Source organism: Pinus tabuliformis, chromosome X (genome assembly GCF_031772625.1).
Source record: "Pinus tabuliformis cultivar Carrire ecotype Pingquan chromosome X, CPIR1, whole genome shotgun sequence".
NCBI lineage: Eukaryota > Viridiplantae > Streptophyta > Pinopsida > Pinales > Pinaceae > Pinus > Pinus tabuliformis.
The window spans coordinates 1366784117-1366807204 of record NC_142308.1 but is presented as its reverse complement, the minus strand read 5'-3'; the positions used below and the strand labels follow the sequence as shown (position 1 = coordinate 1366807204).

Genomic DNA, 23088 nt, shown 5'->3' with positions numbered 1-23088 from the left:
CTTAACCATTACAAAAATTTACATAGTACAATAGAACAAATTTCTTCAAGAAAGTTTCAGTTTTACAGATTACTACATAGACAAACTCTTTCTTATAATGCATGATAAACAATTAATTAATTTTATTTATAGACATAACCTTTTCCTTTAAAGAAATCACATGACCAATGATAGATACATTTACTTATGTTTTCTGTAATATTATGATTCAACAACAAAACAACAGGGACAAGAGTGCTCAACCCAACCAGTGAGTGCAATGTTTCACACCAGAGCTCCCCCTAGCTAGGTAGCACTTCTAGAAAAGTTGTCTGAGCATTAGCCTTTATAGGTTATTTCAATACATTTTTCCTGATCCTAACCAGGCTTAGCCTAAAACTCAACTAATCACCCAGATTCAGTTTAGGATTCCACTGGCCAACCAGCTCGAGAGTCCTTTACTAGTAGCATCCTACCTACCTCAATAGTATCATGTCTAAGATTCAGAGCTTACATCCTTATTTACTCTCTTGGAACTCCTCCAACCAAGTACCATGTGTTCAAGGTTTCTTCAGGTTTCTTCCTCCCTCCTCTTGGCTCCCTTGTTCCTAGTGAGATTTTTTATCTCTAGGGTGAGGATAACAGTCTTTTAAATCTATTATAACTGTCTAGTAAGTGAAACTATCATATAACACCCTTTCGTGTATTTTTGTGGCTAACCAAAGTTAATATTATTTATAAAAATAAAGCAACATTTATCATCTATGTTTGGCCTTTCACATGGGCCATAGTTTTACCAAATCATCTGTGGTAAAAAAAAAAAAATTACCACTTTTTACCAAGGGGCATTACATCTTCCCCCATCGAGTGAAACATTTTCCTTAGTGTTTGTTTATTTGTTTCTTAATTTTTTTTCCTTAAAATGGGTTGGAATATGCCTTGCACATATATTCTTCATCTCCTTTGGTAGCACTTCCTAACTAAACTGCTTCCACTACACTTGACTTAGGGAACTGGTTTCTTCTATTACATAATCTTGATCTGATGGAGAATACTTAGAGTTTTAAAGGTTTCACCTACATCCATAAGTATTATAGCCATTACTTTCCATTAATTCTTCATTTCTTTTCTTTTTTCATTTTAAAAATGTATACATATACATCTTGTTTCAATCTTTGTTACAACACCATCAATGCCTATTTATATATCCAAAAAGACTATTAATATGCAACATAATGCAACAAGGGTCAGTAACATGTACTCCAAATAAAAAAAATTAACATCATTGACCACTCATGATTGTAAATTATTTTTTTATCCTACGGTTGTGTCAACTGATAAAGACCCCACCCTGCGGTTCTATTATAGGTTTTATATCAAAGAGGTATGGGTTCTATGTGAAATATTTTCTTAGCAATAATAATATGGTTTAAAAACTATTTAGAATTTTTATAAGTATATGTGAACCCCACTGGAAAATTTGGTTTTTATACAAGTTTCTCAGTATTATTTATAATAGTTTTCATTTTAAATAAAATTTAACTTTATGAAATATATATATAATTATATTTTTTATGAAAATATTTATTTAAAATATTAAACTTATGTTAAAAATATTGAGTTAGTCCCAATATCTAAGTACAACAACGACATTTTTTTATTTTTTTTTCACGTGTGGTTCACGGATACCCATGGTCACTAGGTAGCTGCTACATCCATGGTACAACACTAGGGTGGATCCAACCTGAAGGGGATCACACCCCTCAGCCTATTTACTAACCTGACCCCAAGATCTTTCAGGAATTGACCCTATGACCTCCTGATTGGCGAGGCACTGATTTGACCGATTGAGCTAACTCTTGGGGCTAAAACAACGACATTTGTTACCATATATTATGACATTTATTACCATATATTATGAGGGTCAAAATTCAAAATCAATAAGTCAATCAATAAGTTCATTAAAACCTATATCCCCACCTCACATTTAACACATTAAAACACCATAATCTATAACACCTAGAGATGTGTGAAATATTAAATCGATGGTTTCCATTGGCCGCTTACTATCTAACTTTTAAGCTATCCCCTCCACAAAGTTGTTTTATTTTTACCACTTTTTACACATTTCTTTATTTCCTGTATTGCTACCCCCCAAACCATTGACCAGCTACTAACCCCCCAATACCGTTGCATACAATTTACCATATTTATTTAAATTTAAAATTGTGAGGTATGGCGGCAGAATTCTTTTAAAAATTATAAAGTCCATGTCGAAGGGATAACATGAAAGATTTTTATAGCCATATTTTTTTGGAATAAGCTTATGGGTGAAAGCTTGATGGAAGAGGCGACTAGGTCAATAATTGAAATATATCATTGTGTAGGAAAAAATGAAGATACATATTCGAGAAGTAAATTTCAATACAAATCATGGACTTTCTAATGTTATAAAGAAATATTTCATCCCTATGGAATAATTTTAGAGAGGTGAAAATGAAATTTTACAAAATAAACAAATGATTTTTTTTTTTTTTGCTATGGTATAAAGAGGGAGAATGCAAGTGAAGAGAAAATTTAGATGATTTCTAATCCAATGTTTCTACATGAGTGAAAAAGGAGAATAGAAAAGATATTTTCATAATTTACCAAACATGGTTGAAGATGGTTTTCAAAACCATGGGAAGCTAGCCAGTAATGGTTTGCATAGAAAAATGAAAATTATTTATGGAGTTTCATTTATTCACAAGTACACCAAAAGTTGGCAAATATGAAAAGAGTTGATGGTTGGGTTAAATTGTTGTAAGTTCCATTTACGAAATTCATAAACAAATAAATTCTACAATGGAATAGTATTATAAGACGTGGTTTTCAAAACCATGGATGGTTTTACAGAGCATAGATGATTTAAGGAATTGTTAGGATTTTATTTATGAAATTCATGGAGAAAAGAACCATTTTACAGGTCAAAGCAAGACATGGTTTTTAAAAACCACATGCAAGAATTATTTTTATAGAAATATGGAAATATAATTTTATAGGTTTCTCAGAAATGTTTTTATTAAAATATCCTATTCCAAAAAAATTTAAATTAATATTTTTGAAAGCTAAAGAGTGACAACAAAAAACCAATGATTTCCAAATCATCTCCAAATTTTACAAGATTGATTAAGCACCTAAAAGATAATCAATTGAATTATCAAAGTATTTTATCAAAATCCAAGGGCTTAATCAATTCTTTAAAATGGACTAGTCAACCAAATTTCGGACATGATTTTATCATCTGAAGAAGGAGGAATATCAACAACGGTTGTTTTTCATATTTAGTGTCAGATATATTAGCACTCAAAAAACACCTAACAATAGAAGATCTGCAAACTAAGGATCAAAGTGCATTTTTCCCGCAGACAGTTTAACAAACTTAAGATTTTAAGGTAGAAGACTTGCAAACAACTCCAAATTTCCTGTAGTTTTTCAGAGATTGTTATTATTTTTAGTATATAGTTCATATTTTTATTCCAGAAAGCTAGACAAAGTTAGTTATGTAATTATCTATGTATTATTTGATTTTCATTGTAAAAGGGTTGGATTTTAATGTCAATACCCTACCATTTTTGTAAAGGATTTTGTTGCATAATTTTTAATTGAAGTGTTCCAAGTTTAGTTTCATTAAAAAAAAATGATTCTCATGTATGTCTTTCCTCGTGATTTCATAATATATTTCTTCATATGTTAAAGGTATCATAGGATTTAGTGCAAGCCTATCTTTGAGTATCAATCTCCCTGACAACCCACTGCAAAGTTATCATCATTATCGAGACTAGCTAATTGGACAGTCCATTTAAAACAACTCCTTTTCATCATTTAATTGTTGCCTTATGATATCTCTTGAATGTATATTTCTTTGGTTGTCGAAATATTCTACATGTATCTACTATATCTGGTTGATTAAGTATTTAGTATGTATACTTAATTATTATATATTCTCTTATATTCATATGCAAAACTCTTTAAAGATATGTTATTCAGTTGAAACTGGACATTGATACTTTGATCAAGTTTCAGTGGGAGAGGGATTTATTTCTGAGCAGAGATTGGATACTCATTAGCAACCACCTACAAAAAATAATAGATCTGTACATTGTTCTTCATAGGTTTTTGGCTAGTAACAATGAACAAATTAAAAAAATACCTTGTAACATTAGATGGATCCCCCTCTAGTTGAAGGGCTAGCTTGAACCTAAAGTTTGGTCGGGTTGGTTTGTTGGAGTAATTTCACAGGAAAGAATTTCCTTCAAGAAATAGACACAACAGGTTACATAGGCACCATCATACCATAATGAAGCATTCTCAAGTTCTAAGACAATTATTTTAATTTATTGCTTACCAACTTATTTTGTCCTTAGCTTAAGTGGACCCAATCATGTCCACATTACTTATCCATTGGTTGTTTCATGAAAAATTAGGGTGCCATAATTATATTCGTTTCCCACATTTTTATTATTTTGTTTGTTCTGCGGTTGAAATTGCATCCCTCTCTATTTTGCAACTTATTAGTTAAGGTGCTTGAAGTTCACTTGTACTCCCCCTTGTTGAAGTGAAAACAACTTCGAGGTGTCGTTCAGCTGCTTCAGTATAGTATATTAGAATTATTCTCGCGACTTAATGATTTTATAAGCATATTCTCAATCAAACCAACTATTTGGCGAGACTTCATTTATCTATAAAATAATTGCAATTCTTTAAGGTACTCATTTGGGTGCCACTGTTTCATGGCAGAGTGCATTTCGCATGTTAACGCAACATACGATAGAAGTTTTAGGTTATGCTTGTGCCAATATGCTACAAACATTTTCTTTATCACAGTTTTAATGATCTTAGGATCTTGTGTCACATTTTCTTTCAATCAAATTTAATTACTTATTTCTAATCACACTTCACCTATACCCACTAGCAAATCTATCAACCACATCTAGACAAAAAATTTCTCTGAGTATGCAATAAAAATTATGCGTCAAGTGTTCCTACATGCATATATAAATATAAGTTCCTTTGTTGTCTCTTTGGGTTATTATATTTTCCAAGACTATTAGACTCACAAACACCAAATTAAGAGTTTTTTTTTTTTTTCTAATGGTTTGTGGTTGTATCCTTCGACCTTTATATATATGTATATTTTGTTTTCATTTCCAATGGACTTCCCATAAATGGAACCTAATTCATATTTATTTTGTTTATTTTGTTTCACAATTTGATATCAAATCTTGAGATGACATAATTAGCAATCATTTCAATCAAAATCCCCTTGTTATCTTGTTGTCAATTGAATTTGATCTTTGTAATCACGAAGTTGTTATAGGTTAGACCAATTTGCGAATCATTCCATGATTCAATGTTACAAACTTGTAAGTGACTATGACCTAAATCCCTTTAAATACATTAAGTACAAAAAAATTGAAGTATATTTGGAGTCCTTTTCTATATTTTAGGTATGTTGCATTTCCCTTCTGATAATTTTTCATATTCACTCTATTCTTGATTTCTTTATATTTATTAAGTTTTGTGTAAGGATATTGTTTATATATATATATATATATATATATATATATATATCTGGATATATAGATATTCTAGACATCCACAATGTTGTTCTAAGCAATTCCATGTTTACTGGGTACCTTGGAGTACCCAAGTTACTTCCATCATGTCATATTGAAATTAAAGTTTCAAACATGTTGATCCACTTCCCTTAATTCCAAGGTCCACCCCTTCTCCCAATTAAAGGTTGATCACAACTTTCTTCTATTTTTTTGGTTCTAGGCAAGAATATTGTCCAACAATTACACTACATTACCATTTACGTGTTTCCAATTTTTTTGTAGAAAACTTTATTTGTCATGCTCCATGCAATAGTTCTTGACTTATTCTAGTGTAACCTATTTTTTGAAAAATGATTCCCTACCATCCAATTCACATGTGCTTAATGTTCCATTTATTGAAATTTTGATTCTTGTGATCCCCCAAAAAAATATTTTGAAAATCTAGTAGCTATAACATACCTAAATTTCTTCCACACATAATAAAACCCTACAATTTAGACTATTTTTTGAATGAAAAACTTATATAGCCAGTTATCCTATTGTTGCAACTAGTTGTGGCTCCATTCATGAATAGACTTGCCAGAGTAAAGGTTCAATAAAAAATTCTCTCTTCTTTTTTCCTAAATTCCAAACCCACTCGTAATAACTACCACTACATGGAATGGTTTAAGCATGAGATAGACTATTACATATGATTTTTCATAATTATCTTACTAGTACCACATTATGTATTGTTTTTTATGGTATCACTTACTAATGCTTATTTTAGGGTAATTTATTTGAATCATTTTTAATAATTACCCACAACACCTAATCGACTCATACATAATTCATAATCATGAGCATTTTATGTTTCCATTAAAATTTGGAAATGTTTTTGTTAAGTATATCGAGATAGACTCCTTGATTATATTGATACACATTGTATCTATTTTCTATGTTATAAGTTTCATGTTCTTGACAAACATTTAGTATATATGTATGGAGGTTGTGAATATGAATTAGGTAATTGTTCCCCAAATGTTTCAGTTAAACATTAATTACATTGGAACCATTAATATTGTTTTACCTTCTCTTTGAATCTATCAACCACATCTAAACAAGAAATTTCTCTGAGTATCTAATAGAAATTATGCGTCAATTTTTCTTACATGCATATATAAATATAGGTTGCTTTGTTTTCTCTTTGGGTTATGATATTTTTCAAAATTATTAGACTCACAAGGACCAAATTAAGAGTTATTTTCTTTTTCTTTTTTTCTCATACTTTGTGGTTGTATCATTCGGCCTATACATATATATATAGATAGATATATGTATATATATACTTATAAGTCACTGCCACCTAAAGCCCTTTGCATTCATCTTGTACAAAAAAAATTCAAGGATATTTGGACTCCTTTTATATATTTTAGGTCTATTGCATTTCCCTTTAGATAATTTGTAACACCCTCTAAGGTAAATGTGCATATAAACAACATAATAGGAACAAAAATACAATAAACATATCAACCATCAAAATCCATATATATATTAGTACATTTTCACATGAAAATCAAGGGAATGAATTTTTTCATTAACAAATTCAATCAACCAACCGGTGATGGGACTACCATGTTCCACCTAACCATAGATTGGTTGAGCCAAGTCTCTCTTCAACCAATCACCCCCGTGCCATATTCCAAGCATGAATGTGGGACAAATAGAACACATCAAAAAACACGAATCAATGTAGATGCCACCATATTTCTCCACCTAGACCATGAGGAATTTCAGTGCCTCCTAGTCTCTCATGCTTTACTGTGCATCCACAGTCTGATCCATGGATCACTAAGCCCTACACCAAGACATACTCTCCAAGATTTACTGTGCATTCCATTCCAGAATCACTAGGCCCAACAGAGAGAAAATCCACCTCTTGGCTTTACCGTACATCTCGCCATTCACCAGCAATGATTCCTAGGTCCACTGAGGCACACAATATGGCTTTACCACAATACACATTCCAGTTCAGGGGTTACTAGGCCAATGGCTTGATGCATCCTTAGCCTGGTTTAGGGACCAATACCACCACGTGTTTGTCAATTCAGAGATCCACCCCACTTAGCTTTGAATCCAATCTGGCCATCCCCCACAAAACACATAAGAGGACCCATCTCATCAAAGCTATTAGGAAATGGCAAGGCTAGGCTAAAAATACTATCACACCTCGCAAGAACCCGTGCCATGGTAGAAAAGAAACACATGCAATTCCATGCATTCTAAATCTAACAAGGAAAATACACATGCAATCCCATGCATGCCAAACCTAGCAAGGAAAATACACATGAAACCCCATGCATGCCAAATCTAGCAAGGAAAATACACATGCAATCCCATGCATGCCAAATCTAGCAAGGAAAATACACATGCAAGTTGATACCTGCAATGAAGCCTATTGTAGCTGCTTGATCTTGCCTTTCCCTACTTGATCTTTTCTTGATTTTGCCTTCTTTGCCTTTCTTGCTCCAATGCCAAAGTTCTCTAAGAAAACTCTAAGTTTCCAAGAGTATGAGAGAGAGAGAGAATTATGAGAGAGCTCCAAAACTAAACTGATCAAGCTTTGCCCACTGATCCCCAGAAACCTTTTTATTAATGAGGCCTATATTTTCTTCATTTTCCTCCTCACATGCAACCTATGACCTTTCACCTCCTTTTTCTCCTAATTTCCATTGTTTTCCATCATTTTCCTCCTCACATGCAACATGTGACATTTTACCTTCCTTTTCTCCTAATTTCCATTATTTTCATAAATAAATATGCCAAAATATCTCTTTGCCTCTTTAATGCCTTAACCATTGCCTTTTGCCAATTTCCTTAGCGATAAACAACCAAATGAACACCCCATAGGATGTTTTTCCCACCATTCATCTTGGAATATGTGTCCCATCATCCGTGGTATTTATATATTTTAACATGGAATTTTCACCAGGGTTGTTACATAATTTTTCATATTCACTATATTCTTGCTTTCTTTATACTTATTAAATTTTGTGTAAGGATATTACTAATACATTTTTTTTAATTTTTTTTTTGACATCTGCAACGTTTTTCTGAAGGAATTCCATGTTTACTGGGTAACCTGGAGTACCCAAGTTACTTCCATCATGTCATCTTGAAATTCAATTTTCTAATATATTGATCCAATTCCCTTAATTCCGAGGTCCTCCCCTTCTCCCTATTAAGGGTTGATCACAACTTACTTCTATTTTGTTGGTTGTAGACAAGAACATTATCTAACAATTCTACTACATTACCATCTACTTGTTTCTTTTTTTTTATAGAAAACTTTATTCGTCATGCTCCATGCAACATTTCTTGACTCATTCTAGTATAACGTGTTTTTAACAAAGGATTCCTTGTTATCCAATTCACATGCACTTAAAGTTCCATTTATTGATAGTTTGATTCTTGTGATCCAAAAAAAAAAAAAAGATTGAAAATCTAGTAGCTATAATATACCTAAATGTCTTCCAAACACAATAAGAACCTACAACTTAGAATGATTTTTGAAGGAAAAACTTATATAGCGAGTTATCCTATTGTTGCAACTAGTTGTGGCTTCATTCATGAAGAGACTTGCCCGAGTAAAGGTTCAACACATTTTTTCCCTCTTCTCTTGTCCTAAATTCCAAACCCACTCGTATTAACTACCATTGTATGGAATGGTTTAAGCATGAGTTAGACTATTACATATGGTTTTCATCATTATCTTACTAGTACCACATTATGTATTGATGTTTATTGTATCACTTACTAATGCTTAATTTAGGGGAATTTATTTCAATCATTTTTACCAATCACCCACGGTACCTAATCGACTCATACATAATTTGTAGTCATGAGCATTTTATTTTTCCATTCAAATATGGAAATGTTTTCATTAAGTATATCGAGATAGACTCCTTGATTATATCGATGCACCCTGTATCTGTTTTTTATGTTATAGATTTTTTGTTCTTGATAAACATTTAGTATATATGTATGGAGGTTGTGTATATGAATAAGGTAATTGTTCCCCAAATGGTTCAGTTAAACATTAATTACATTGGAACCATTAATAATCTTTTACCTTGTCTTTTTTCTTCTTCTAATGGCTCACCATTCCACAGTGACAAAATAATACTAAATAACTCTTCCATACAGTTGTTCACTCACCTAGGTGGCCAACAAATTGTTCCTTGTAGTTAACGGTACTACCAATAATAATTCAATCAATATTTTATGACCTAACTTACGTAATAAATTTCATTTAAATTTGTTTGGTTCCCTATTGGAAGATTATTCACCGGTAGTTGAGCTCATAGGCTTCAGTATTGAAACTTTTCTCAGATACCATTTGTAAGATACATCATATTTTAATTAAAAAAAAATTGTTAATATAATTACCTTAGTTGGAAAAGCGAGAACATAGGTAAATGAAGTCATTGGTTAATGTAATTTAATCTGTTGTAACTATTATTACTCTCACCGTGCTAGACCTGATATTTATGTGGAGTATAATTAATTCCACATTTCCTATATCGTGTTATTATTTTCACTTCACTATAGTAGTTACATTTAACAACCATGGTTCCATACTTATGCATTAAAACTTGGTTTGATATTGGGGATTACTCGCTTACCAAAATATATGTATGCTCTCTATCTATGTGTCTTTCCACTACACCTTTTGAGAGTTCTATATGTGCTTATCTGTAACGTAACCTAGGTTCTAGAGTTGAGTTGATTGAGATTACCATCACCTCAGATCTATGATCCATATAGTTCATGGTTAGATTTGATAGTGGTGATTGAGGACTATGGTTATGGGAATAATTTCCTCCACCTTGCACCCCCGCCCCATCCGACTCATTTTTTCCATCACCATTCGTAGTGAGTCTCTACAACAAAGACAACCTTCTACATGTTGGGCATCCTTGGCAATTACCCTTGCCTTCACATGAGTATGTTTTTGTAAATTTCCAGTATTTTTTTCTCTCCAAATCTGAACATGAGGATTAATTTAGAGGGTTTGATTTATTTATTTTTTTTCTTTGTTGATTGGTTGATAATATTCTATTAGACTCTCCCATTTGTCCCATTTTGCTCATTAACAATATTTTGATGCACTATTGGGAGGACACGTGGAGGGCCTCCATTGGCCCACGTGTCCTCCATTCATTGGACCACGTACACATCCATCTCGACCAATAAAGAAACAAAAAAATTTTGAACCAATCTGAAGCACACAAATGGAAGCCTACCACTATTCCATGAAACCTAGCCAACATGTCCAGTCACCATACCCAGTCATTGTATTCACTACCCAGTCAGCATTCCTGCAGTCGATCTACAAACCTTTTACCTGTTTAGTAAAATGATCATAGCACGATATTAGGAACGTAAGATATGGATTTTGAGAGATTCAGGTTGTGTTGGATTCAGGTCATCAAAATATACGAACTAGTATATGTTTTCAGCACCTTTGAACGCTTTGAATTTTGAGCACTTTACTGATCCTCTAGATCACTGCTCCCAAAAGGAAGCTTTTGGACCTACAAAAGACTATTTTCAGTCAACGTAAATAAGAGGGTACACTTCCATCACCCTTCCCTTTTCAATCCGTATGGTTTTTCTTGGTTTTGTACATTTGAACCCCATATGAAGGTGCTTCTTATTCCTTCTTCTTGAATTTCTTGTTTCCCTGTCAAGTATAGGATCTTGCTGCAATTCTTCAAGATATTTAAAAGAGAAATATTTTGTTAAAGAAAATTGCTCATTCTCTTCTATGCCTTCACTCAAAGGAGGCTTACCCAATTTCATGTTCTCTTCACCTTGCTACTTTTCGTTTTTTAAGCAAATCTTTAATTCATCTCCAAGATAAAAGATTGTGGTCAACATGAAGCTTATTATGTCTAGCCTTGTTTTTGGCTTGACTCTTCAACAAATGTGTTTGCCATTTCCATATACCATCCTTCTTCAAATAAAAGACACTAGGATACCCACAAGAGGATGTATTAGAACTAATGTTCCCTTTCTCAAATAGCTCTTTGCATCTTCTTCTTGATTCATGCATTATTTAACACTGGCACATTGTTCAAACCAATGTTCAAAAGTGAAGCATCCTACTGCAAATGAACTTCGTGTTGTTTTATTGATTTAAAAGGAAACACATTAGATTCCTCAAACATATTATCATATGTATTATCAACTTAAACTAAATCAGATTTTAATTTTGCATCACATTGTTGTAAGGCTTTAGATTCATCAACATATTTATGTTTAATCATCCAGAATTCAAAATTATGACTAGCATTTACAAACATCTTCATTTTTCAGCATTCAAGAAAGACAAATTCAACTTCTTGCTATGTGCTCTAACAATGTACACAATCCCATCTTTAAACAAGTGATACTTGTTCTCATGGTGATGAAATATGTATTTCATGTCATATAAGTATGGTCTTCCCAAAACAATCCCACAAATATCAAGTGGTACCACATCAAGCTCTACCTCATCAATAAAATTTGCAGTGATAGAAAATCTAAGTATGCATTTTCTTGTAACTTGAAACTTGACATTTTCACATACCCAGCCAAAACGATATGTTTTAAGATGAGGAATGTTTTCCAAATTTAGTTTCTTGATGATGCCTTCAGAAATGAGGTTTTCAATGGGTTTACTAGAGGATATATTACTTGCAATGGAATGCTTACCTTTCATTCCCATGGATATGTTTTTTGTTTCATCTACAGAATCAGATCCTAGATCTTGTTGTGTAGTTGCAACAATCTTTTCTTTCCCATTGTTATTAAACATTTTGGGTGTCATCTCATCATGATTTTTCCAACAATTGTCTTAATCATGGCCTTCTTTAGGACAATGTTTACATGTGAGTTTTTCTCCTTATTACTTTATTGAATCATTCTTTTTATATTTTTATTTGAACTTCCCTTTTACTTTTTTCTAGACTTAAATGACTTCTCATTAGTTTCTTGAAAAATATTCTTCCCTCTTGCTTCTAAATGAGTTCCATGTACACAAACTTCATCTAATTTTGTAGGGTTAAACATGGGAATTGTGTGTCTTAAATAACTATGCAGTCCTCCAATGTGTTTCAATAGAGTATCTTGGGAGGAAAAATCTATACCAAAAATCAAATATCTTTTCCTAAATTCTTGAGTATAGCTTTGCACATTTTGACCCTTAGCTTCCGTAAAGTTTTTCCAATCCATAATAGATTTTTTCATGTATGATAATGGATAAAATTTCCTTGTTACTGCAACAACAGAATCATTCCAAGAGGATAAAACCTTACCATGTTTCTTCATGTCCTGTTGATTTTTGGCCTCCCACCAAATAAGTGTTACACCTTCCAACCTAAGAGAAGCAAGCTGAATTTTGGTCTCATCATATTTTATTATTTGTATCATACAATACACTTCCATCTGACGAGTCCAATTATCTAATTTCTCATCATTTACCTCTCCATCATACATAGGAAATTAAAACTTAATGTAACACTTTAACAAAAGAGTTTTACCATGTCCCTTTGGAGAATTTGAAGGTGTTTGTGGAATGGTAGAAGAAGTGGGAGAAGATGAGGATGAATATGAGGATGAGGATGGTGGTGATGGTGGTTCTTTGTCACCATTCACTCCATTCACTTTTGGAGGCTTGTCTCCTTTTCCTCCATCTCCTTTTAAAGGTTTTGAGCTCTCTCCATACAACCTTGAATTCGGCTCTCTTCATAAAGAACCTTTACCATTTCAAACATCTCAAAGAAAGATTTTTTCAAAGTTCTTTCATCTTCAAATGTCCCTTTAGGACCTTCTTCATGTGCCATGACTATTGAAGCTTGAGGTGTGTTTGTTCTCCTTGAAACAAGTTGAGATCTTAGTTCCACAAGTTATCCTTATCCTATTTTAAGCTTCAATCTTGTAAGCATTAGAAAACACTTGCAAACAAAATCAAACCTTCGCGATAACCTTGAGCTCTGATGCCTAAATGATATGTAATGTAAACTTGAAGGTGACGTAAAAATTTGCAAGGACCACATTGCAAAAAACATAAAATTATGATTTTTAAACATAGTTAACAGTAATAATAGAGACAATATACCATATTAGAAATAAATAATAACAAAAGTGATAAAGGAGTTCACCCTTCTCTTGGGATACATCTCCTAGTCCAGCTTCCAATGTTGGGCCTCTTTCATTAATTACTCAAATTTGTGCTTACATGGATTTACAATGCTTAAAATGTAAATATTATGTATCCAATGCCCTCAAAACATTCAAAACCCCCTAGATGGGCTCTTGTTAGGCTCAATTTGGCCAAAAACTAAAGAAGTTATGCTCTCCCAAAGTTTCTTCTACTAACTTCCCTCCAATTCACATCAAACTTGGCTTAGCACCCAAAACCTGGAACCGACGTAGAAATTCCACTTATAGTTCCTCCAAGTGATGAAATTTTTCACGACCCCCAACTAATTGGCACTTGGTCACATTAAACCTGATGAAACCTGGGCTTAATTCCTTATTCCATGTGTACGCCCTTTGCTGGAGTATGTGGCCATATAAGGTCCATGTGGCCTGGGGTTCACCCCCTTTCCGAGTGCCTAGGGGTTGGTCACTCCTCGTAGACTCCATTGTGGTTCCATGGTTGAGGCCTAAAAACTAGGGTTGGGGCTAAACCCTAGCCCTTGGTCCCCCATATGGTTCCACGGGTACGAGGACTAGGGTTGAGACTTAGCCCTAGCCCAACCCCGAAACTTCATTTGTGCCAACGTTAAATACAATATGGCAGTTATAAGGGTTAAGAAACATGTTATGGTGTTTCATTAGGGCTCTGCACTATTTGGTCAGAGGTCTTTTGTTCAACTCTCCTAGAGGCTCATTGGCCCATAAACAATATTGTTATGCATTGTGGGGAGGACATGTGGAAGCCCTCCATTGGTCCATGTGTCCTCTATTCATTAGACCAGGTACACATCCACCTTGAACAATAAAGAAAAATAAAAATTCGAACCAATCCGTATTAGACAAATGGTAGCCTGCCATTAGTCCAAGAAACCCAATCAAACTATTTAGTCAGCCTGCCCAGTTAGCAGTCCTATAACAAATCTGTAAATTTTTACCTGTTTAGAAAAACAACTATAACATGATATCAGGAACATACGATATAAGTATTTAGTTATTCAAGTTGCATTGGATTCAAGACATCGAGATCTACACAATGGTATAGGTTTTGAACACTTTTGAGAAGTTTGAAATTTGAGGACTTTACTAATCCCCTAGATTACTAATGGTTATGGAACACGTTAGCATTCTTCAGCTAAGAATTGGGTCTAGTTTAAATTATTTTGGCGGCAATTTCTTTGAGGTATTGGGCTAGTGTGTCTATTCTTGCCTCCTTTATTTTGTTATAGCCTCTTAAGGTTCAAGTGATGGGCACTTCGCCTTGTATAATATTTAGACACAATAAGAGCTAAAGTCTAGGATCTCACTCATAGTCCTCATAGTCTAAACTTATGTCAATGACCCTCCCACTACTATCTTAATTTTATGTTGAATAATCGTTTGTCCAACATTTGTACATAATTTGTCAATTCCATCATCCTCGGATAAAAATTTATTTACATTTGAGTGAATTATTCTTTGCAACCATATTTAAGGTTCTTTTTTTTTTTTGAAATAGTTTTCCAACCCGCTATGGTCTATTAATCATTGTGATGGTTTTGTCAAGGTTTAAATAGCTCAAATGGAGTTCAAGTTGAAACATTTTTATACACTCAACATTTATCTGTGTGATTCCCTTATAGAAGGCACAACCATAAAATTCCTTTTGTATCAAGTTTGGAATCCACCCTATAGGGTCCTAGACATCAAATATTTCATACATGGTGTTGCCTAATTTGTGTTTGACACATTCTTGGTTTAGTTATGATGATCGTCCTCTAACAAGTAACTTGTTCACACGTTTCCCATATTTATTGTTCATATGTTAATAATGTGTTTGCTTTTTTCTTAGATATGCATATTGGGAATACTAATTGTATCACATGCTAAATTAGTTTTATATTACATTACTTAGTTTTACTTTATGTTTTGAAGCCAAAATAACATGAAGCCAAAATAACCTCATGCTTCACTATCTTCACTATTTATTTGGAATATAGATCAATACATTATCTCCCTTTCCAATTTATATTTTCTTTACAAGTCTAGAGTTTAACCTCTCCAATCCTCCTTACTAAGCTTAGGAATGCCTCTAGGCAATTGATTCTTAGCCACCCTGGCCTAGATTTTAAACCTATATCCCCCCCATAATTTTTCTTGCATAGAATAGTATAAATTCCTTAATCATTAAACAAATTGACATAGTAGAGTAGAACAAATTTCTTCAACAAAATTACATTTTTACACACTATTTCACTAGAAAGCTCTTGCTTTTATAGGAAAGGTGTGATCAACAACAAATTCAATTTATTTATAGATAAGAACCTTTTTCTTTTAAGACATAACTAGAAATAGATAAATTTCCTTATATTTTTTGTAACGTTATGTTGTAGCGGATACAACCACCCTCCAAAGTTTTTTCTTAGCTTCATTTTGGAGCCTTTCGACTGATCGTCCTTAGAGTCATGTCTTCCCTTGTCAATTACATAGGCTTCAACTGGGTTTCAGTGGCCTCGCAGCCTGTGCACGTCAGCTTGTTTGTCTCCCTCCAAGAGACCGACATTCTAGACTTAGACCATTTGCTCGCTGAGACACTCCTCCAGAAAATTGCGCAATTCTAGATGGGAACTAGCCTTCCCTCCAAAAATTGAACAACTTAGCTGGGCAGTGTGATGGGCTCTAGAATTTCACAGAACAGTCAGGAAAGCTTCCTTCAGAAAACTACGAAATATGGCCCAATACTGTAGCTTACCCCATAAATTTCACAATTCTATGAGACAGTCACCTACTGACCCAAGAAAATGTGCAATCCCCTAGGGACAACCAACTTAGCTCAACCCAAAAACTACACAAAGTTTCATCCTAGACTCGCAGTCTAATGCATGTGCCTTGAGGTTGACTAGTTTCCTGCGGGACCGAGTGAAACTAATTTTCATGCATGGAGTGCTTTTCCCGGAATAGAAAAAGATAGCATGTAAAGGCATCACTATATTTGACGGACCTATTTTTAGTAGTTGGAGGTTACATGCAAAGATCATTTTAGAAACCTCTCATGAAGTGTCACTTTTTCCTGGATTTGTGGCATGTGATTATAACCTCGATCTTATCAAAACTTACGAACCAGATGTTGCTGTTATCACTCAGGTTGTTCCCTTTGATTCCCAAGGGAATACGACCGAGGTAACCACTAACCAATCTTTGGGTCACAGGTTCTGGCCTACCTATGACCAGAGAGGGCTCTCTCTTTATGTTTTAGCTTTGTTTGTGTACTATTTTAGGCTAGCTATGATGCTCAAGTTTTATTTTTTGGAATTTGTTGGATGATGATTTCAGTCAAGATATATATGTGCTTACTAGAGTATTCTAGGCCATTGGGCATGGAGTCAGTGGTCCTTTAGTTGTTTGATATGCTGTATTGATACAGTAACGATGCTGCAGAGCTAGATAAGTGTCTAGGAAACAATGTTGAAACTGATATTAAGTGTGATGTAACCAGGCTATGAAAGGCAATTAAGAATCTTCCAATAATCTTGGTATGGAGAAACAGTGAGAATATTATTTAGAAGCAATGAAGAATTTCTATATAACATTCAGACTGATAGAATTAACGAAAACATGAGCAAATAAGAATTCATGTCCATAATTAATTCTGAAGAAAACATTTACAACAGTAAAGATTGAGCACAAGGTGTAACCAAACATATCCTGCACTATTCCTTTTCTCTACTGCTAGATTAGTGAGACATGTGTATGATTTAGTAAACATAAGAAGACAAAATGGAGATTGAGAAAAACTTATTATTCCACCAGACAACACAAGAATTCTGCAACAGCACGCATGGCATCAGTAAGACATCAAAGTTTCAGTAAATCACTCAGCTATTCCAGCCCTTTGCATTAGATGATCTGAAAGTATACAATACATGCCTGTTTGGCGTTTAATCAAAGGAGTCAAAATAATGCTTGAGCATTCTCCCATTAACTGGGCCTTCCTCAGTGTTTGAACCATCCATACTTCTCAAAAAATAAGTATTATTTCCTTGTATGGCATAAATGACACAGGGTCCCTTCCATAGAAAATCAAACTTACAGTTTTTGCCCTTGTCCTATCTTCTGGAATCCCATCTTAACACTTTATTTCCAATAAAGAAATCTTCAGCTTTGGTTCTCTTGTCAAATATTCTTTTGATATTTTCTTGTAGAACCTGAGTTCTTTGATAGACTTCTTCTCTTGTTTGTTGTAAATGAATTGTTTGATTAATCCTTCTTTGGATGTCATTGGGCTCAGCTTGTATTTCTTGCAGAAACTTAATCACAGGAATTCCTAGAGATGTAGGAAACTTTGCTTCTAGCCCATAAACCAATTCATATGGACTCATGCCAATTGATCTCTTGGTGGTCAATCTATCTGCCCACAGTGCATTTACCAGCTTTTTATGCCAGTTCTTTTTGTTTTCTTCCAAAACTTTTTTAATGATGTTGATGAGACTTTTATTGGAAGATTCAGCTAGGCCATTACCTTGAGGATAATAGGCAGTGGAATGACCTAGGGTCATGTGATACTTGTGACAAAAATTTATCATTTTCTTGGACTTGAAAGCTGCAGCATTGTCTGTGATGATTTTGTCTGGACAACCAAACCTGGATAAGATATTGGTTTCTAGAAATTGTATAATAATGGAGTCATTGGCTTGCCTGCAAGGGATGGCCTCTATCCATTTGGTAAAATAGTCTGTAGCAGTGAGAATCCACCTATGCTAGCCAGAGGACGAAGGGTGAATTTCACCAATGAAGTCTAAACCCCATTGCTGAAATGGTCTCTCAGTTGAAACTAGTTTGAGTGGTAAAGGTAGCAGCTTCCTCTTGCCCTCAAAAATTTGACATTTATGGCAGGACATTACGAATTTCCTTACATCAGTAAACAAGGAGGGCCAATAAAATCCAGCCCTCAGGATTTTATCAGCTGTGGACTTCCAGTACAAATGTCCTCCATAGTCACCTGCATGAAATTCTTTGAGGACATTGTCAGTTTCTTCTAAGGTTAAGCAATTGAGTAATATTCCCTCATGATTTCTCCAAAACAAAACATTGTCATTAACACAAAACTTTGATGCTTTCATTTTCAAGAATCTTTTCTTAGTTCTGGACAACCCTAGAGGAGCCTGCAGGTTTAGTAATACAACACATATATCAGCATACCATGGGGATTGCATAAAGGCTTGGTTGATCTGTGGAGTCGCCATCTCCTGTTCGTTGTCCAATTCATTAATGTCAAGGGCTTGGAAATTGGTTTCAGTCATTAATTTGGCTAGGCCTTGGCCTTTTATCAGTTTGGTCGGTTTGATCTCAATGTCATATTCTAGGATGTTAGCAATCCATTTGCCTCTCTTGCCTTCAAGGCCCTCTTGGGTTAGAATATCTTTGACCACTGCATTAGGAACATAGGCAATTATATGAGAGTACAAGATGTAGATTCTAAAATCCTTGATGGCTTTTACCAATGCATAAGCTTGTTTTTCCATAATTTGATACTTCAGGGGAGCATCCCTAAGTTCTCTACTGAAAAATGCAATGGGCTTCTCACAGCCTTGGTCATATTTTTGTAGCAAAACAACAACAATTGTGTGTTCAGAAGCGAAAGAGAATATGATAAAATCTTGATCAAATCTAGGGCTTGTTAGAACTAGTGTGTTTGTCAATGCTCTTTTGGTATCTTCAAAGGCTTGTTTGGCTTCCATAGTCCATTTGACCTTGGAATCCTTTTTCAGCATATTGTTTAGCAGTCTAATGAGTTCAGCCAGATTGGGAATGAATCTCCTCAAGAAATTGATCTTCCCCAGAAAACTTTGTAATTCTTTGATGTTTCTTGGATGTGGTAGTTGTAGGATAGCTTGAATTCTGTCAGGATCAATCCTGATACCATCTCTTGAGATTATATGCCCCAGGAGTTTGCCTTCCTCCAATCCAAACAGTGATTTCTTTGGGTTCAAAGATATGCCATATTTTCTACAAATTGTGAAAACCTGCCTCAAGTGTTCTAAGTGTTCTTGATCTGATTTTGAAAAAGCAGTGAGATCACCAAGGTAGACAACTAAGAAATCATGGATTTCCTCGGCAAAGGCAATATCCATTGCTCTTTGGAATGTAGCCCCTGCATTTTTAAGCCCAAAAGGCATCTTAACATATTTGAATGTTCCCCAAGGTGTTGTGAAGGTAGTTTTAGCTTGGTCATCCGGGTGTACTAGAATCTGATTGAATCCTGAGAAGCCGTCTAGTAAGGAGATCCTTGAGGCTCCCACCACCTTTTGCAAGATATGATCCATTTTTGGTAAAGGATAATGGTCCTTGAGAGACACTTTGTTGAGATTCCCAAGGTCAACACACAATCTGATTTCTCATGTTTTCTTTCTTGTGGGCACCAAATTTGAAATCCAGTCTGAGAATCTGATTGGGGCACTGATCCCTGCTTCATACATACGTTTGACTTCTTTTTCAATGAGAGGGAGGAGGACTGGATTGATTCTCTTGAGTTTCTACTTAAAAGGCTTCTGATTTGCTTTCAATGGTATTGTGTGCTGGATCACTGATGTATCATATGACTTAAGGTCCTCATAGCTCCAGGCAAAGATATCTTGAAATTCTTTAAATAACTCAATATATTTCAGTTTCTGTTCAGGAGGTAATGCTTTGGATAATTTTACAATTTTGGGATGTTCATGGGTCCCAATGTTGCAATCCTCTATTTCAGCATTGAGTGGTTGGATTTTTGGTTTTCTTGAGATATCATTTGAGTCAAATAGATCCTCCAAAGGGGTTAGACCTATGGGCAGAAAATTATCCTTTAGCTCAATTACCTCATCTTCTGCTTCAGCCATTTCCTCCGCGTTTTCTGATTGTTTCAACTGTCGTATAGTTTCACTGTCAAAGGTGGTCGGACGTAAAAACAGATCAGCTGTTTCAGCTGATATGTTTTGTGTAACTGTGCATATTTTTGGTTGATCATCTCTAGTGCTAGTGTCATTGTTCATGCCCGACAATTCTTCCTTTAAAGTGAGAAAGTTTTTAATCTGTTTGTTACTGTCAAAGACTTGCCAATTCTTGATTTTATCCAGGACTGAAGGTCTATGTTTGATTTCAGCTGTGAATGTATGATTGGTTTTGAAAGGTAACTTACAAGTGCTGGCAAAAGTTGCCAAGCTGTGAGCATGTAGGTTGAGCTCTCTGGAAATCTTGGTCAATTGTGATTGTGAGAAGCTCTCAAGTATTTGAACAGCTGCCCCTTTGTATGATCTCAACCTCAGATCATTTGTGGTGAAATTTCCCTTCATCTGTTGTATGACCAAGTCTGAATCTCCTAAAATTGAGACTTTAATTGCACCTAGATTTTTTAGGAGTTTTAGTCCTAACAGAAGGGCCTCATATTCAGCCATGTTGTTTGTGCATCGGAAGTTTAGTCTGTATGCATGGCCCTCAGCTTGGTCATTGTGTATATTGTGGATCCATACTCCTGCCCCAGCTCCTAGCTTGTTTATAGAGCCATCAAATTCTAGATACCATAAAGTTTCATGATCAAGATCTGGATTGAAATTTTTAGTGAGTTGGATGATGGGCAAATTTGTTTTTTTCAAGTTGTTGGGCACATCATTTCCTTCTATCTTGTTATCAGCTGTCACCATGGTCCCTTGGTCTTTGCAGGAGGATTGTTTGTCTGATTCCTTGATGTCTACTGTCATTAAAAGTTCAGAATAAGCTTTGTGACATATGTCAGCATTGTAGAGAATGAAAGAATCCATGTCTGAGTGTATGGAATAGATTGGAAAGTTTTGGGGCTTATCTCGACTGCTTACCACATATTTCATCAGAGTTTCCTGGTACAATCTCTTTGGCTGTCCAAAGACTGAAATAGTTGCATAGGACATGTCCAATTGCAGAGATCCTTGAAGTTTGGCCCCCCAGGATCTGGACAAGAGCATGCCATACTTAGGAGGTATGTCAGCTACCACTACATCCATTAAGATAGTTTTGGTTAGATATTGGACTAGGGAGACACATAGGTCTTTGATCAGGCCTAAACATCTGACTTGGCTTGAATCGAATGAAAATAGATACTTGTAGGGTCTTGTGATGTCTAAGTAAAATTTTTCCATTACAGATTTGGGCATTAAGTTGTGTGAGGCCCCAGAGTCAAACATTGCATTGTGTAGGACCTTGTCATGAATATTCAGGCTGACATAAAAGGGTAGTATCCCTCCATTCTCTGTTTTTCCATTAAACTCAGGTCCGAACATCAACTCTGGTTGGTCATCTAGAACGTTCACAACATCTTTATTGTCTGATATTTGGAGTGATCTATTGATCTGCTGTCTATAAATGTCATGTTTGGCTAATTCTGAAAGAGGCACTGATATTTTTAGCTTACTAATTTCTGTTTCCAAGTTGAAAGGTTTTTCCATTTGAATTTTGGCATTTAGTGCTGCAGATTTTTCCTTCTCGGCTGAATTATCAGGGGTCTTCTGCTCATAGTTAGGATCCTTTTGAGTGAAACCGGTGCCATGTTTGTTTCCTATGGGCGTATTGGCCTTTGTCTTTAGTAGATGGGGTGTACTTGGCTGATTTTGTGAGGACTGTTGTTTTGAAATGTCCTCCACATTCACTTCTTTGTTAGGTGGGTTCGAGCTGCCAGCTACTTGTGGAGGAGTGACAGTTTCATCGATCTTTTTTGGTTGTTTGTAGTCCTTTGGTTTAGGAGGCAGAGGTACATCTATGGTTCTGGTTCTGAGTTTATATTGTTTATGTACTTCATACACAGCTGCATCATAACCTTCTTTAAAATCAAATGATTCACCTGTCTTAGTGTGGAATTGACTGTCATTGTAAACCTCTTGGTCTTCTTGTGTCAAAAAGATTTGATTTTCACCATCCAAACCCATTAGGTTGATGTGAGGGTCTTCACTAGGCTCACTGGATGTTGAAGCCTCAGCATAATTCTCTTGAAAACGAGGTCTTACATGCTGGTCAGGATCAGTCCTTCCAACATTGGGATTTTGATTCTTTCTGAAGTTTGTGTTTCTTATATTACTTGTTTGCCCTTCCCATGATGACTTTCTTTCTATGGTTTCCACTCTGTCCCCAAGTCTATCCATTCCTTTGATGATTGCATCTAGCTTTTGCTCAAATGATGAGGGTTCTTCTTTGAAAGTAGTTCTCCGTTCAGTTCTTGCCCGATTTCTTTTTGCAATCAGATTTGCCTCTACACTCACAACTATGTTTTGCATGTCTGTTAGAGTTGCAGGGGCTCTTTCTCTTA

General features: G+C 34.9%; 1 pseudogene; it reads right to left on the bottom strand.

The window, feature by feature from the left end:
* LOC149145157 (protein TRANSPORT INHIBITOR RESPONSE 1 pseudogene) overlaps window positions 1–20809 on the bottom strand; it is a 56064-nt pseudogene extending 35255 nt beyond the window's left edge.
* Window positions 20810–23088: the final 2279 nt, after the last annotated feature.